Source organism: Sinocyclocheilus grahami, unplaced genomic scaffold (assembly GCF_001515645.1).
Source record: "Sinocyclocheilus grahami isolate Dianchi unplaced genomic scaffold, SAMN03320097.WGS_v1.1 scaffold811.1, whole genome shotgun sequence".
In the NCBI taxonomy this organism is placed as follows: domain Eukaryota; kingdom Metazoa; phylum Chordata; class Actinopteri; order Cypriniformes; family Cyprinidae; genus Sinocyclocheilus; species Sinocyclocheilus grahami.
The window spans coordinates 30,745-44,362 of NW_015505990.1; the positions used below are offsets into that span (position 1 = coordinate 30,745).

The window sequence follows — 13,618 nt, forward strand, 5'->3', positions numbered from 1 at the left end:
ACACACACACACACACACACACACACACACACACACACACACACACACACACACACACACACAATGATACAGTAACACACAATCAGTCAGACTGTTACAATGTCACAAGCGCCATGATACACAAACACAACGATACAATGTATCACATTTCCCTAAAAACGAAACATTTAAGCGTCATCCTGCAGTTAAGAGTCTCTTGTCAGACGCGTGTCAGTTTCTCCAGAGACTTTAAACGAGCGGGATCTAAACACACTGACCTGACCTCTTCCTCCTCACGAAAACTTCAGGATGCGCTTCATATATTCCTCCAGACAGTTCCTCTGGAAACCTCCAAACTCGCGTTAATCCTCCAGCGTCCGCGTCAGCTCGATGTCGCTCGTTGTTGGCTTGTTGTCGATGCGGACGCGTCTTAAGCACCAGTTGCTTCAGAGCACGCCATCAGGTGTCCAGCAGAGCTTCAGTGAGCACACAGCGACCGCTGCTGGACACCCGGCGACAGTGCAGCACTCACACTTACATGTTTCAACATTTAATCATGTCAGGGGGATTTTTCTGAAGAAACTAAATCCATTGTTCTATTTTAAAGGGCTGATAATAATAGCTTTCAAGGTTTCATTGTTATTTAGTGTAACTTTCCTAATTTTTTTAAATGGTTAAAAGGTGATATTTGCAAGACTCCTCTGTGTTTGGGCTTGTTCTACAAATTTTTTGTAATTTTTCCTAATATTTGACCTTTTAATCCATAATAAATACACATTATAACAGGGATGGGCAGTATTTCAGATACATGTATTTAAAATGCGTATTTGAAATACAAAATACTTTTTTGTATTTTAAAGCGTTTGGGAAAATAAATCTAATGTAATTTGCATTGAAGTACATTTTTCCACACAGTATTATGTATTTATATTTAAATACATTTTTCCACACAGTATTTTGTATTTGTATTCATTTGTTTCATGTATTTGTGCCCATCTCCGCATTTAAAAAGTACAAAAAATAAAAAAGTTTTGCAGTTTTTCCTAATATTTTAAATTAGTAACCAGGAAATCTTTGTGTGACACACACACACACACACACACACCGAACAAGTGTTGTGACTGGATTTAATCTATAATAAATGTATATTTTAAAATGATTAAAATCAGGAATATTCTGCTTTGCACTTTTCCCTAGTATTTTAAATTAATTTGGTCCCCAGAAAACTTTATTTGTGCGGCTTATTCTCAACACTGACATTTTAATCTATAATAAATCTATTTTAAAAGTATTAAAATCAGGAATTTTCTGCTTTGCATTTTTTCCTAATATTTTAAAATAATTTGGTCACCGGAAACTTCTTTATATTTTGTGCTTGTTCTCCACACTGACCTTTTAATAATAAATATATGTTTTAAAAAATATATAAAAATCAAGAATGTTCACTTTTTCCTTAATATTTGTAATAAATGTGATTACCAGAATATCTCTATTTTGGGGGCTTGTTCTCCACACTAACAACATTAAAGCACTGTGAATAACATGAACATGAACATATTTTTTAAACTAATAAAGGTTAATAAATGCTCTCCAAATATATTGCTCAATGGTTGTTCATCTCAGTTAATGCATTAACTCATTTAAAACTAAACTAAAAGTTAACAAATAAGACCTTATTGTAAAGTGTTACCAATAAAACATAAAACATTTGTTCAAGTCAAATTGTTTATTGTAGATTTATTGTTGGTTATGATGCCAGAGCATTAGATTTTCTGCTCAGAAATGTCATTCATTTGAAGTTTGTTTTTTTCACTGTAAATCACATTCAGTTTTCATAATAAAATAGAGATGAAGTGAATATTCTGCAAAATAATTCCTTTTTGTGCAAACGATTCATTTGGCATTAAACAAAATCACATAATTAAGATGTAGAAATAAGTCACAAGTTTAAGGTGTTCCCAAAAACAACAGAAGAAGAGCAAAAGAACAAAACAACAGAATAGAAAAGTGATGGATAATAACAAGAAGTAGGAGAATAATACGAGAACCGCAACAAAAGAAAGTAATGAAAGCGGAAGCTTTATTAGAAAACATGGGAAGGTTCCGGGAAAGGCGAGCATTCCCAGAAAAATGAGGCTGCACTACAGGACCTGAAGGAACACATGTGTCAGCCAACAACAATGAACATGAACATAAAGTCTGTTAGTCCTCTGTGGAGAAACATCAGGAGTCATCTACATTAAAACCGCTTCTTTTTTAGGCCTTGGAAAAGATCATGAATGGCTGAGAACCATTAATTATGTCCATTTTGTATTCAAATATCATCATTATTATTATTATTATTATTATTATTGTTGTGAAAGTATGTTCTATATTTATATAACATAAGCAATGTTCTTAAGAATGATCAATAAATAATGATAATGATTCATATAATAGTAATCAGGATTATTCTAAACAGAAAATATCTAACTCATAATATTTATTCTCATTATTATCCATAATTATCAGAAGAAATATTTCTAATTAGGCCATATTTATTAATATTTATTCTCATCGTTATCTGTATTGTCAGAATAAATACTTTTAATTAGACCAAATTCATTTTTAATATTTACTCACATTATTATCTAAACGAATGCTTGGAGTCAGATCATATTTAATCTCATTATTATCCATAATTATCAGAATTAGTACTTCTAATTAGAGAATATTTATTATCCTATTGATCCATAATTATAAGAATAGAGAACGCCTCTAAATCAGATACTTATTAATAATGTTTATTCACATTATTATCATCAGAATTATAACTTAGACTTATAAATTATACTAATTGTTATTATTTTCAATTATTCACCGCCAAAATGATAAAAAAATGAATCACCATTAAAATAAAACGCAATCGTTTTTCCAAAACCTCCTTTAAATAAAGAAGCTGATTCTCTGATGCTTTTTAGGTTTTAGGAACTTTGTATTATTAGACTCATTTTTACTGTATATTTGTTCTTTTAGAGATTAAAATATAGTTATTTGCATCATAGGCTCATCAGATCAGTTTATTATATATTTCTGCCATATTAAAGCTCCAAGTCATATTACAGTTTCCAAAAACGAAAAAAGATTTGCAAGAATAATACTTGACACTATTTCTTCAAACTGCAAACAGAACACACTTTATCATCTCACATAGCCGACTGCATATATTTGTGTTGTTTTGATACTTCATTCTCAATCTTTAAACCCAGAAGCTACAACATGATCCTCGTTGGCAAAGTGGAGCAGCAACACCTTCAGTAACCGCTATTAATTCATGCATCGAGTCCAACAAAACCTCATGATGGATGATCCTGCAGCTGCAGGCTGTGATCTCACATACACGCCTTCATTCCAGGACACTGGAGTCTGTTCCTTTCTAATCCGTGAACCACCCAGAGAGAGAGAGAGTCTGACACGAGCATCAGCTCATCATGCATCTGCTGCACATTAAGATCACAGGTGCATTCGATATGCCGTGAAATACAAATATACAATATCATATTTAAGGTTACCAGAACAAAAGAAGATTGGCCTACTATTTAAAAAATATACAGTATATTAAGTGATACAGTATGTATCATTACATCGATATACATTTCATGCAGTATTATGCTACATTGTTGCCACATGACTTAATTATGCATGTTGCATGTTTACTTCAAAGTCTAGTTATCATCTCAGAAAAAGATTAGGTTTGCATGTCTAATTTTTTAATACAAGCAATTAAACAAGAAAGCGTTGCTAAAAATCACAACTGGTTCCTTCATTACACTGGAGAAGGTCAAACACAATGCTTTCTGGGATACAGTGTCATATTCTGCACATTTTCTCAAATGTAGTAGATACTGGCACACTATACAGTACATACTGTGCTATAGGAATAGTATGCATGCTATTCTAAACATAAGCACAGCTAAATTAGTAGAAACTGCTGTAAATGTAATAAAAATGTCCTTTACAGAAAGTTGAATTTCGAAAAAATATGAATATTATCTGTTTAATATTAAAATAATGATAATAATAAATATTATCTTACTGATGTATTTCTTCTGATAATCATAGATAATGAGAATAAGCTTTACTTATAACGTTTATATTATGTGATCAAAAGTATTTTTTCCAAAAAGTATGTATAATAGTGAGAATAAATAATAATGTTATCTTATTGAAGTATTTATTCTGATAATTATAGATGAAATTGAGAATAAACATCATTTATAAATATTATCTGACTGAGTATTTAGTCCAATAATTACGTATTATAAATGGAATAAACATTATTAAATATGATCTGAGAAGTATTTATTCTAATCAGTATATAGATGATAAAGAGAATAAATATTATTTATACATTTTATCTGATTAGAAGAATTTATTCCAAAAAATATGTATAATAATAAGAATAAACAACAATATATTTTATCTAAGTATTTATTCTGATAATTATAGCGTATTGAAAATACTTAATTATAATCATTATCTGATTATATATATGTATTCCATTAATTATGTCTAATAATGAGAAGAAACGTTGTTAACTATTATCTGAGTAGAAGTATTTATTCTGATTATTTTAGATAATAAGAAAAAACATAATTTGCAAATGTTATCTGAATAGACATATTTATTCCAATCGGTATGTGTAATAATGACAATAAACATTATTTGCAAATATTATCTGATGTGAAGTATATATTCCAATAATTATGATTAATAATGAGAATCAATATTATAAAAAAATATGATCTCACTAGAAGTACTTATTCTGAAAATAATGACAAATAATGAGAATAAGTATTATTCATAAATATTGTCTTATTAGAAGTTTTTATTCTGATAATTAATAATAAGAATAAATGTATTAATATTATCTGATTAGACTGATTCTGATTACTACTACTGCTGTCTTTATTTATTGATCATTCTTTAAGAACATTGTTTGTGTAAAATACACAACATACTCTAACAAGAGTCCGATAATAATAATACAAATATTTGAATACAAAATTGACGGTTCTCAGCAATCCGATATCTATTCAAACCAATTGAAGAACCACCAAAGTTCCTCTAACAAGGGCTTTCACCTCTTAAATGCAGTCAAATCACTGTAACACTAAACCAATAGATATCAAAATGTAACCATGTCATTTATGTGAAAACAGCTTCATAACCCGTTTAACACAATCACGATCCATATATGAGGGACGGAAACGTCCAAAAGTCAAAGTGGTGCAAACAGAAACCCCACTATTTTAAACTGGAATGTGTCAGAATTATGATATGAATATCTGTACATGTGCCACTGTTATATAACCCATATGAAGACACTGAGAAACTTACATAAGTTCACCGTGACCTTCAAACGCACGAGGAGGCCGTGAGATTTCAGCTCCTCAGGTACGGATTCATAAAATCAAGCATAGAGAAAAGAATGATCTTTCTTAGAATTGAGTGGTTGACTCTAGTGGACTGGTAATGTTACCTTTCCATGCTCATGCTAAAGACTAGATGAATGTGATTTTCATTAACGTGCATCTTTTAACATGCATATGAATGTCATAAATCTGTATGAGAACATAATGATGGAACGCTATACTGTCACCCTGAAGCGATGTTCCCACAACTTAAATACTTACTAAACAACCGACACCAAACCGGTAAAACCCTGAACAAGCAGCAGCAGCATACGAGTCCTGGACTATTAGAACAGCTTTTGCGTATAAAAGTATTCAGTGTCTGAGAAAACAAGCCTAAACAATACACACACAATGAATCTCTCGCAGTTTATGTAGTCAGATCATTTTCACAAAGCAGAACTGTATACATTTTTAGTCCTGCACAATATAAAACATCCAGCTATTTGGCTAAAATGAATTTTCATAACTACTGGCAGAAAATATATTATAATTGACAATGCACTGGTAACTGTTCACTTCAAAATTGCTGGTAAATTTCACGAATAAATATAAATAATCGGCAAACAACACATTGAATTAAGCACAACATTTTGAAAGACTGAAATATTTAACTCTTGTAAAACATACTTTAATAATCTTTGTTTTATTTAGTCATGTAGAGGGGAAAATTGACAGCTTGTACGTGGACGTCAAAGAGACAATTTTCGTGTAATTCTGGTATTTGTACCTCATCTTAAATTTTTTTTATTATTTTAACTTTAAAATCCAGCTACTTTGGGTCTCTGTATTTCCATTTTTTAATATGTTAAAAAACAGAATTGAACTTGCAATTCAAGCATTTGTTCAAATAATTAAATTTAACGCTTTCATTTCTCAGATATAGACACACTGTAAAAAAATTAACTTGCAAAAATGTTTCTATAACAAATATTAAAACAAAGTTTGTTCAAAGATGGTTAAACAAAGATAGTTTAGAATTTTTTATGAACTCAAAAGAATACTCTAAACATGTTACTAATAAAAGTAATAAAATACTTAAGTATTTGTCCAAATATTGTCCCAGCTTTCCAAATTGAGTTTTAAGAACAAACTATTTTACGCTGAACAATGTTCCCAGCATGCACTGCAGCTTGAAGCAACTATGTGGCCACAGTTCATTTTTAATTGCTCATTAGATGAATAAAGTCTTTAAGTTGTCAAAATTTGAATTGGAGAGAATTAGTTGAGTTAAATGAAGTGAAGTGTAATAGGTTCCCTTATTTTTTAGGTTAGGTCAAGTTTTTTCACAGTGACATTCTATGTATCACCAGCGATGTGTCTTTTGTGTTCTTCTTTTTATGTAACCTGCTTCCTGGCAGCCGGAGCATCTGGTGAAAAACAGGTTGGCAGACAGCGAGAGCCAATGAGGCCCTGCAGAGCGGCCAGAGACACTTCAGGTTCCTGTAAGAAACAATCCGACACCGCCGTCCCCTCCCAACAACCGCCAACTCTGCCCAGCGGGATTTTGGGAAAGGAAATGCACCCATTTCCAACTTGGACAAGAATCAAACACAAACTGTACCTTATATGTTATCCTTCTAAATTCTTCAGGAAGATAAATGAAAACAAACAGGACCGCTTTGCTTTAGAGAACTGCATGTCAATCCAAAGGCTTAATTCCTCCTGTAAAATACTATTAGATGCAAATGAGTCAATAGTTGTCATACAGTGAAGCCCAAAGCATACTTATGTTTTTTTGTGTATGCTAGGGTTTGTGTACAGTGGGCATGAAGCAGATTGCACCATCAGCGTATTGTACACACATACTGTAGGGAGATTTTTCTAACCGTGCATATAATCAAAGTCCTTTTCAAGGAAAGTCTGTTCACTCGGTGGTCAAATTTGCCTTCAGGCAGCTATTTTGAGCACCCAAAATCAAATCCTATCTACTTGAATGGGGAAATCCTGAAATCTCAAAAACTGCTTTAAATAATAAGTGACACTTTACAATGAGGTTCCATTAGTTAATGTTAGTTAATGAAAATACAGTCGTTCATTGTTAGTTCATGTTAATTCACAGTGCATCAACTAATGTGAACAAGCACAGCTTTTGATTTTAATAATGCATTAGTAAATGTTGAAATTAACATTAGCTAAGATTAATAATTGCTGTTGAAGTATATTGCTCATGCTTAGTTCATGTTAACTAAAGTATTGTAAAGTGTTACCAAATAACATATTTCAAATCAATAGCAGAAACGGTCTCAATTCGTCCCATAAATGTTGTTTCTCGTGCTCAAATACCATTAAAAAGCTTATATTTTAGGCTGGATGTGCAGTCGTACATGTGCGTCTCCTTTTTTATCATTATTAATTAGTGTAATCAAATGCAAATTTTCAAAAAAATATTATATCCTTATTGGGCTTTGGTAATAAACTTTGAGTTTGTTAATACAGTGAAGTACTTCATTTGAAGAACCTTTGCGAGCGTCTCAAAAGTGTTAACGATGCAAAGTGACGCAATGGCATTACCAACTATCGATTGGCTGATTTATTACGCCTTATTTCTTGTTGCACTTTCTCCCATTCATAAGTAATAAAGTATGCCCTTCAGATTTATGTTCACTATTCTCATCACTTCAAAAAATCTCCTCCAAAAAAAAAGCATATACTCTTTTCTTGACCTCTGCTGACTCACTACAAACAAAACCAGGCAGGAGCCCAAAGCGAGCGGATTATCCTGATGAAGGAGACTCCTGTCATTTGACGGACACTACAGGCCGCGGGTCTGAGAGAGTCTCCAAAAGCCCTGGGCAGCATGCACATGTCCATCCCGCTCAGGAGGGATCAGCCTGCAGAGGAACCATCTGTAGAGTTTAGTGCAGCTCTCACAGAGCCAGACAATTATCAGCATAAAGTCTGGATAACACTGCAGCTGATGCAGGCCAAGAACCGCCCACTTTGACAGGAAAAGACTGTCAGACTGACATGCAGAGCAGACAATTACAGTTTGTTTGGTTTTTATGTACTATTTAGGGCTCCATATCTATGGAGGCTGGTTTCCGCCACGGGATAAAAAAATTAAAATGTTACAAAAAAAATGTCCAAATTGTGATATATAAATATAAATCACAAATAAAGAATTGCAAGACATAAATGTATAATTGCAAGATATAAACCAACAATTCTGAGAAAAAAAGTCAGAATTACCTTTTTTTTTTCTTCCTTTTTCTTTTGTGGTGGAAACAGAATTGCGAAATGTAAACTCAGAATTGCAAGAAAAAAAAGTCAATTGCAATTGACTTTGAATTAAATTTTCCTCAGAATTGCGAAGTCTGAATTGTGAGATATAAACTCAGAATTGCGAGGCTGAATATTTTATTTCGAGCTACACTCTTAAAAATAAAGGTGCTTCACGATGCCATAGAAGAACCTTTTTGTCTAAATGGTTCCATAAAGAACCTTTAACATCTGCAGAACCTTTCTGTTTCACAAAAGCTTCTTTGTGGCGAAAGAAGGTTCTTCAGATTATAAAAAGGTAAGAAAGAGATGGTTCTTTAAAGAACCTTTGACTGAATGGTTCTTTGTGGAACCAAAAATGGTTCTTCTATGGCATCGCTTGAAGAACCTTTTGAAGCACCTTTATTTTTAAGAGTGTAGAAACAAAACAAATAAAAATGTGAGCTGTAGCCTAAACTCAGAATTCTGAAAAAAAGAACAAAATAAATTATAATCAGAACTGTGAAATTTAAACTCAGAGTTTATATCTCACAACTGACTTTTTTTCTCATAACTGCAAGAAAAGAACGGAATTGTGAGATATAAACTAAGAATTTTGAGATAAAAAGTTGTAATTACCTTTTTTTGTGTGTAGTGGAAACAGGTTTCTGTATCTGAAATAGGTAGTACTAATATACTTAAAAAAAATAGTAATTTTAATAAAAGGTTAAACAAGATTCCTGGAATATGATTTACAATAAATATTTCAGTCTTTCAGTGTTTCAAAGTAAATCCTACACCAACTGTTTTTCAGTGTAGAAGACCAGTGCAGGACAAAAAAAAAAGGCTTGCAAACAAAATGAATGGAAACATGCAAAGACTTTAGGGTCAAAATTTCAATGTAAGTCTGGGGAAGTCCAATAGTAAACAATATGCACACAGTTTAGTTTTGTGCACATTTTGTCTATTGTTGATAAAGTAAAATGATCAAGCTTACCAGAAAATGCTCATTTAGATGTTTTTAAGAAATGCCAGGCTTGGGCTACAAAAGTATGTTTCCATCACTGGCATCACAAGAATCATAAAATATGCAATAAAACATTTTTTGGTTGCGTTATTTCTTAAAAGTCTCCCATCTTTATCTGAAAGGGGGGAAAAAAAGAGGGAATCACCCAAAAATGTACTCATTTCCGGGTCATTTCACAATGAAAGCTACTGTACATGTGGACTGATTATATTTCAGTGTTTATGAAACATCAAACTATGTCAAATCAGGAAACAAAAATATACAAAATATCCGAAAAGGAAATATGTAATCCAGGAACTAGTGTGATATTCCGGGATATTCCTTGATTCCAGATATCACACTAGTTCCTGGATTATGTTACTTCTGCATGAAATAATAAATCGTTCTTTTTTTTCTTATTTCAGTGTCCTCAAATTACATGACCGCATAGGTAAAAAGAAGAAAAGATTAAAATATTGGCTACTGTCAGAGCTGTCTGCTTTCTATGACTCCAGCTATATATTAAAACCATAATCCATAATAACGCTTCCTCCAGTGAAAAAGTGTTCTGGTCTGAATCAGGAGAGAAATCTGCACAGATCAAGCACTGTTTACAAGCCAAAACAGCTCTAAACAAATCTGTGGATGACTTCTGATGTGCGAGACAACAGGAGATGAACTTTTTCACTGGAGGAAGCCTTATTATGGATAGAGGACTCATATTTTGGCCCGAAGCAACAGTTTGAAGTTAAAAGTATGGATTTGTTTCTTTAACTGATGGACTGGAGTGCTGTGGATTACTTGTGGATTATTGTATATATGAAAAAAGCAAATGATTGAAATTATCGGTTCTTAAAATACAACTTGTCAAAAAATACTTAATGCAATATATTATTATATATATTAAATGAAATTATATCATTATATATATATTAAAATGAATCTGGAATTCTGCAATAGTTCTTTTCCAAAAGTAGGTTCTTTTAAATATTCATTATTCAAACTTAAGGTTCACTTGTTTCTTTTTAAAGTCTTCATTGAAAAGAAATAACATCAGAAACAAGAAAACAATCAAAGTCAATCTTCTGACGGTGAACTTGAAGCGAGCTGAGAGTTTATCTTGGTGTATTTTCACAAGCGGCTGGGATCTGTCAGCGTGAGAAGGAGAGAGCGGGAGGGCAAACACAGGCGACACAAAAGCCAACATTATTCCCTCGTGGATCCGTGCTGCATCCAGCCATGAATGGAGTATTGAAAAACAGCATATTGGTGACTAGATTAATTTTCAGGCCTTCACAACTGCACCATTTTGTCTGCAGGCTCACGTTAGAAAGTTCTCAGCGGCTAATTGGCTGCTCAATCTGAGCATCAGGGTTTTAGCTCTTCAAATGCAAGCAGATCAGAAACTGCATGTGAATGGGCAGTGGATTTGTTTCTCGGCCGACGAGGAGGTGCTTTCTGTTGCTGTCGGATAGAGGTTTCGATTAAATCTGAGTTGCTTTATTTGCTCGTTGCGAGGTTTCTGACTTTTTGAGGCACCTAAAGAAGAGAAAAAATACAAATAAGATCTCTTACAATACAATTTTCCCTTTGAGCATTCATTTATGCACACTGCTGGCTGAAGCTGTTGCATTAATATTTTTAATTAGTCTGTTTTTGTTTTAATTTCAGTTAAAGTTTTAGTCATTATGTTGTGTTTTTGCCATTTTTATTTGTTTTAAATACATTTTTATTTTATTTCAGTTTGAGTTATTCTAGTACATCAAGTTCGCAACTAGAAATAAGTTGATAATTTTTTTAAATATTTTATTTCAGTTAAAGTTTATTAGATTTGTATGGGTTTAGTTTCAGTTACAAATAATAACCCTGGGCTGAAGCTCGTGTTAATCTGATGTTAGTTCTCACCAGTTTTATTTGAGTATCATTGAGATTATAATGTTAATATTTTGAATTCGATTTTATTTTTACTTTTATGCTTTCCGTCCTGCCTTTCTGCCTCCACGATCTACCCCCCTTCTGCACCCGAGAGGTGCCCCAGCGGTGTCATCGGCTGCCTGAGTGTTCAGGACGGTCCCAGTGACAGATTCGCAGGAAGCAGCGTTTAGCCGCTGACGATGGTGACCACAGACAGCAGAAATGTCTTTTTGTGCGCCCGAGGCCCGGAATGTTCACTATCTGCGCCGTGGAATATCATATTCTCCCCCAGAGCCGAGATCCTGAGCCCAATCCCACCATTTACACGCATTCCAGTGTAAGGTCAGGAGGGATTTGGGGAAAAACAAAAAGAGAAAGAGGAAAAAGAAGTGTTGTGAACTTGCTGTGATATATACAAGAGATATAGAATGTGTTGCGTTTATAAAAACTGATAATAATAAAAACTTACTCCGAGATCCGAGATCCACATTCAGAGTCGTAAACCAGCTGAATTCAGTTTACACATCTACAAAAATCCGGTAATCAAGTTTAGATGGGCCAGGTCCTGTAGAAAATGAAAGTAAATATAAATATATAGTATTTTTTAAATATAAAATATTTTATTAAAACAAAATATTAGATGCAAAGTATTAGAAGAAATACTAGATGAGATGGAGTACTAAAATGACTAAAAGCTTAAATGAAAACAGAAATGTTTAAAAAATAAACTAAAATTGAAATGAAAACAAAAATACAAATAATAATAAATTAAAAGATGAATATAATATAATACTATATAAATACTATATCAACAACAATAATAATGACTCCAAAAAATTCAAAAACTAAAATAACACTGACTTCTATCCACTCTACAGGTGCTTAAGTTTTTCTACAAAATTAAAAATCTCACATTTTCAGAATTAGGATTACAGGTCCTCTGTACTGTCAGAAATGTTATTAAGGTCAGTGTTGTAACCATGAACATGAACAGGCATTCTACTTTCTACATTAAAGTCAACATGAAATATTTGTAGTGTATTTTCAATGCTATCTCACGACCAATTTGTACGTATTTTAAGAGGTGGCTAATTCACTCTATTTCTGTGATGGTTAAGTTTAGGGGCGGGGTTAGGTGTGGTCCTTCCTATGAATTTGCCACCTAGTAAAATATGTATGATTTTTCACAAATCGTATCAATTCGTACGAGCCACCTTGCCAAATATGTACAAATTGCCATGAGATCGGGTTGGTATTTCTGAGTGAAATATGATAAGAAAAAGTAGGCAGGACTTATATTGCATTCCAATTTCACATTTATTCTGTTCATGCATATATCCTAGTAATCTAATGAATAACACGACCTTGCCATTGCTAGCATCATGCTTTACTGTTTGAGCTACAGGAATTGATGCCATTAGCCGGAAAAGAAGGTTACATTACATAAAAGATTATGAAAACAAATGTTTTGCATTGAAATTATGTGCACAAACTGATCATTTTCCTATTAAGACCATGAATGTGAATTAGGAAAATTTTCATGTTGACTTTAAAGCCTGGTCTTTTTGCTTTCTGTGTAGGAGCTTGTGCTTTAAATGTGTTATGTGCATGCATTTGAATCGGATCCAGAAAAATGGGTCAAACATGGACATGCACATCAATCTGAAAACATCCAAAAATGACTTTGACATGCAAAAATACATACAATGACTCTACACTAAAATGCATCCCTCATTTATACATAATCACATTCTACACCATCTCTGGAGATCGGCCTGCTCTCGTATATCAATAAGTGTCTGTTCAGAACTGCCTGCAGGCTGAGCATTTGTTGCTGTTGATGTTGTGAGTGCATGTGTGTTTTTACACAACGTACTATGAGGAGAAGCTGTCCAATTAGTGACCAGCAGACTCAGTTACTGTAATAACCTCTGTGTCTGGTGTCAGACAACTATAGTGAGAATAAGCAACAGCAGAAGACAGAAAAAGAGCAAATTGCACACAGATAAACGGATCTTGAGAGGTTAAAGCACTCACTGAAGGTGTTTGTATGTGCTGCAGGTGC

At 33.1% G+C, this 13,618-nt stretch overlaps 1 protein-coding gene across 2 annotated transcripts in view; it reads right to left on the bottom strand.

Annotated features, from left to right (window-relative positions):
* LOC107562189 (RIMS-binding protein 3A-like) overlaps nt 1-472 on the bottom strand; it is a 6,967-nt gene extending 6,495 nt beyond the window's left edge. Inside the window, exon 1 of one of the 2 annotated variants that reach the window (XM_016246776.1) lies at nt 263-472. The gene's annotated coding sequence lies outside the window, so the exon portion shown is untranslated. Of the gene's footprint in view, nt 1-257 lie in introns of both variants that reach the window. The other variant, XM_016246775.1, reaches the window with a different exon arrangement.
* Between the last annotated feature and the right edge of the window lie 13,146 nt (nt 473-13,618).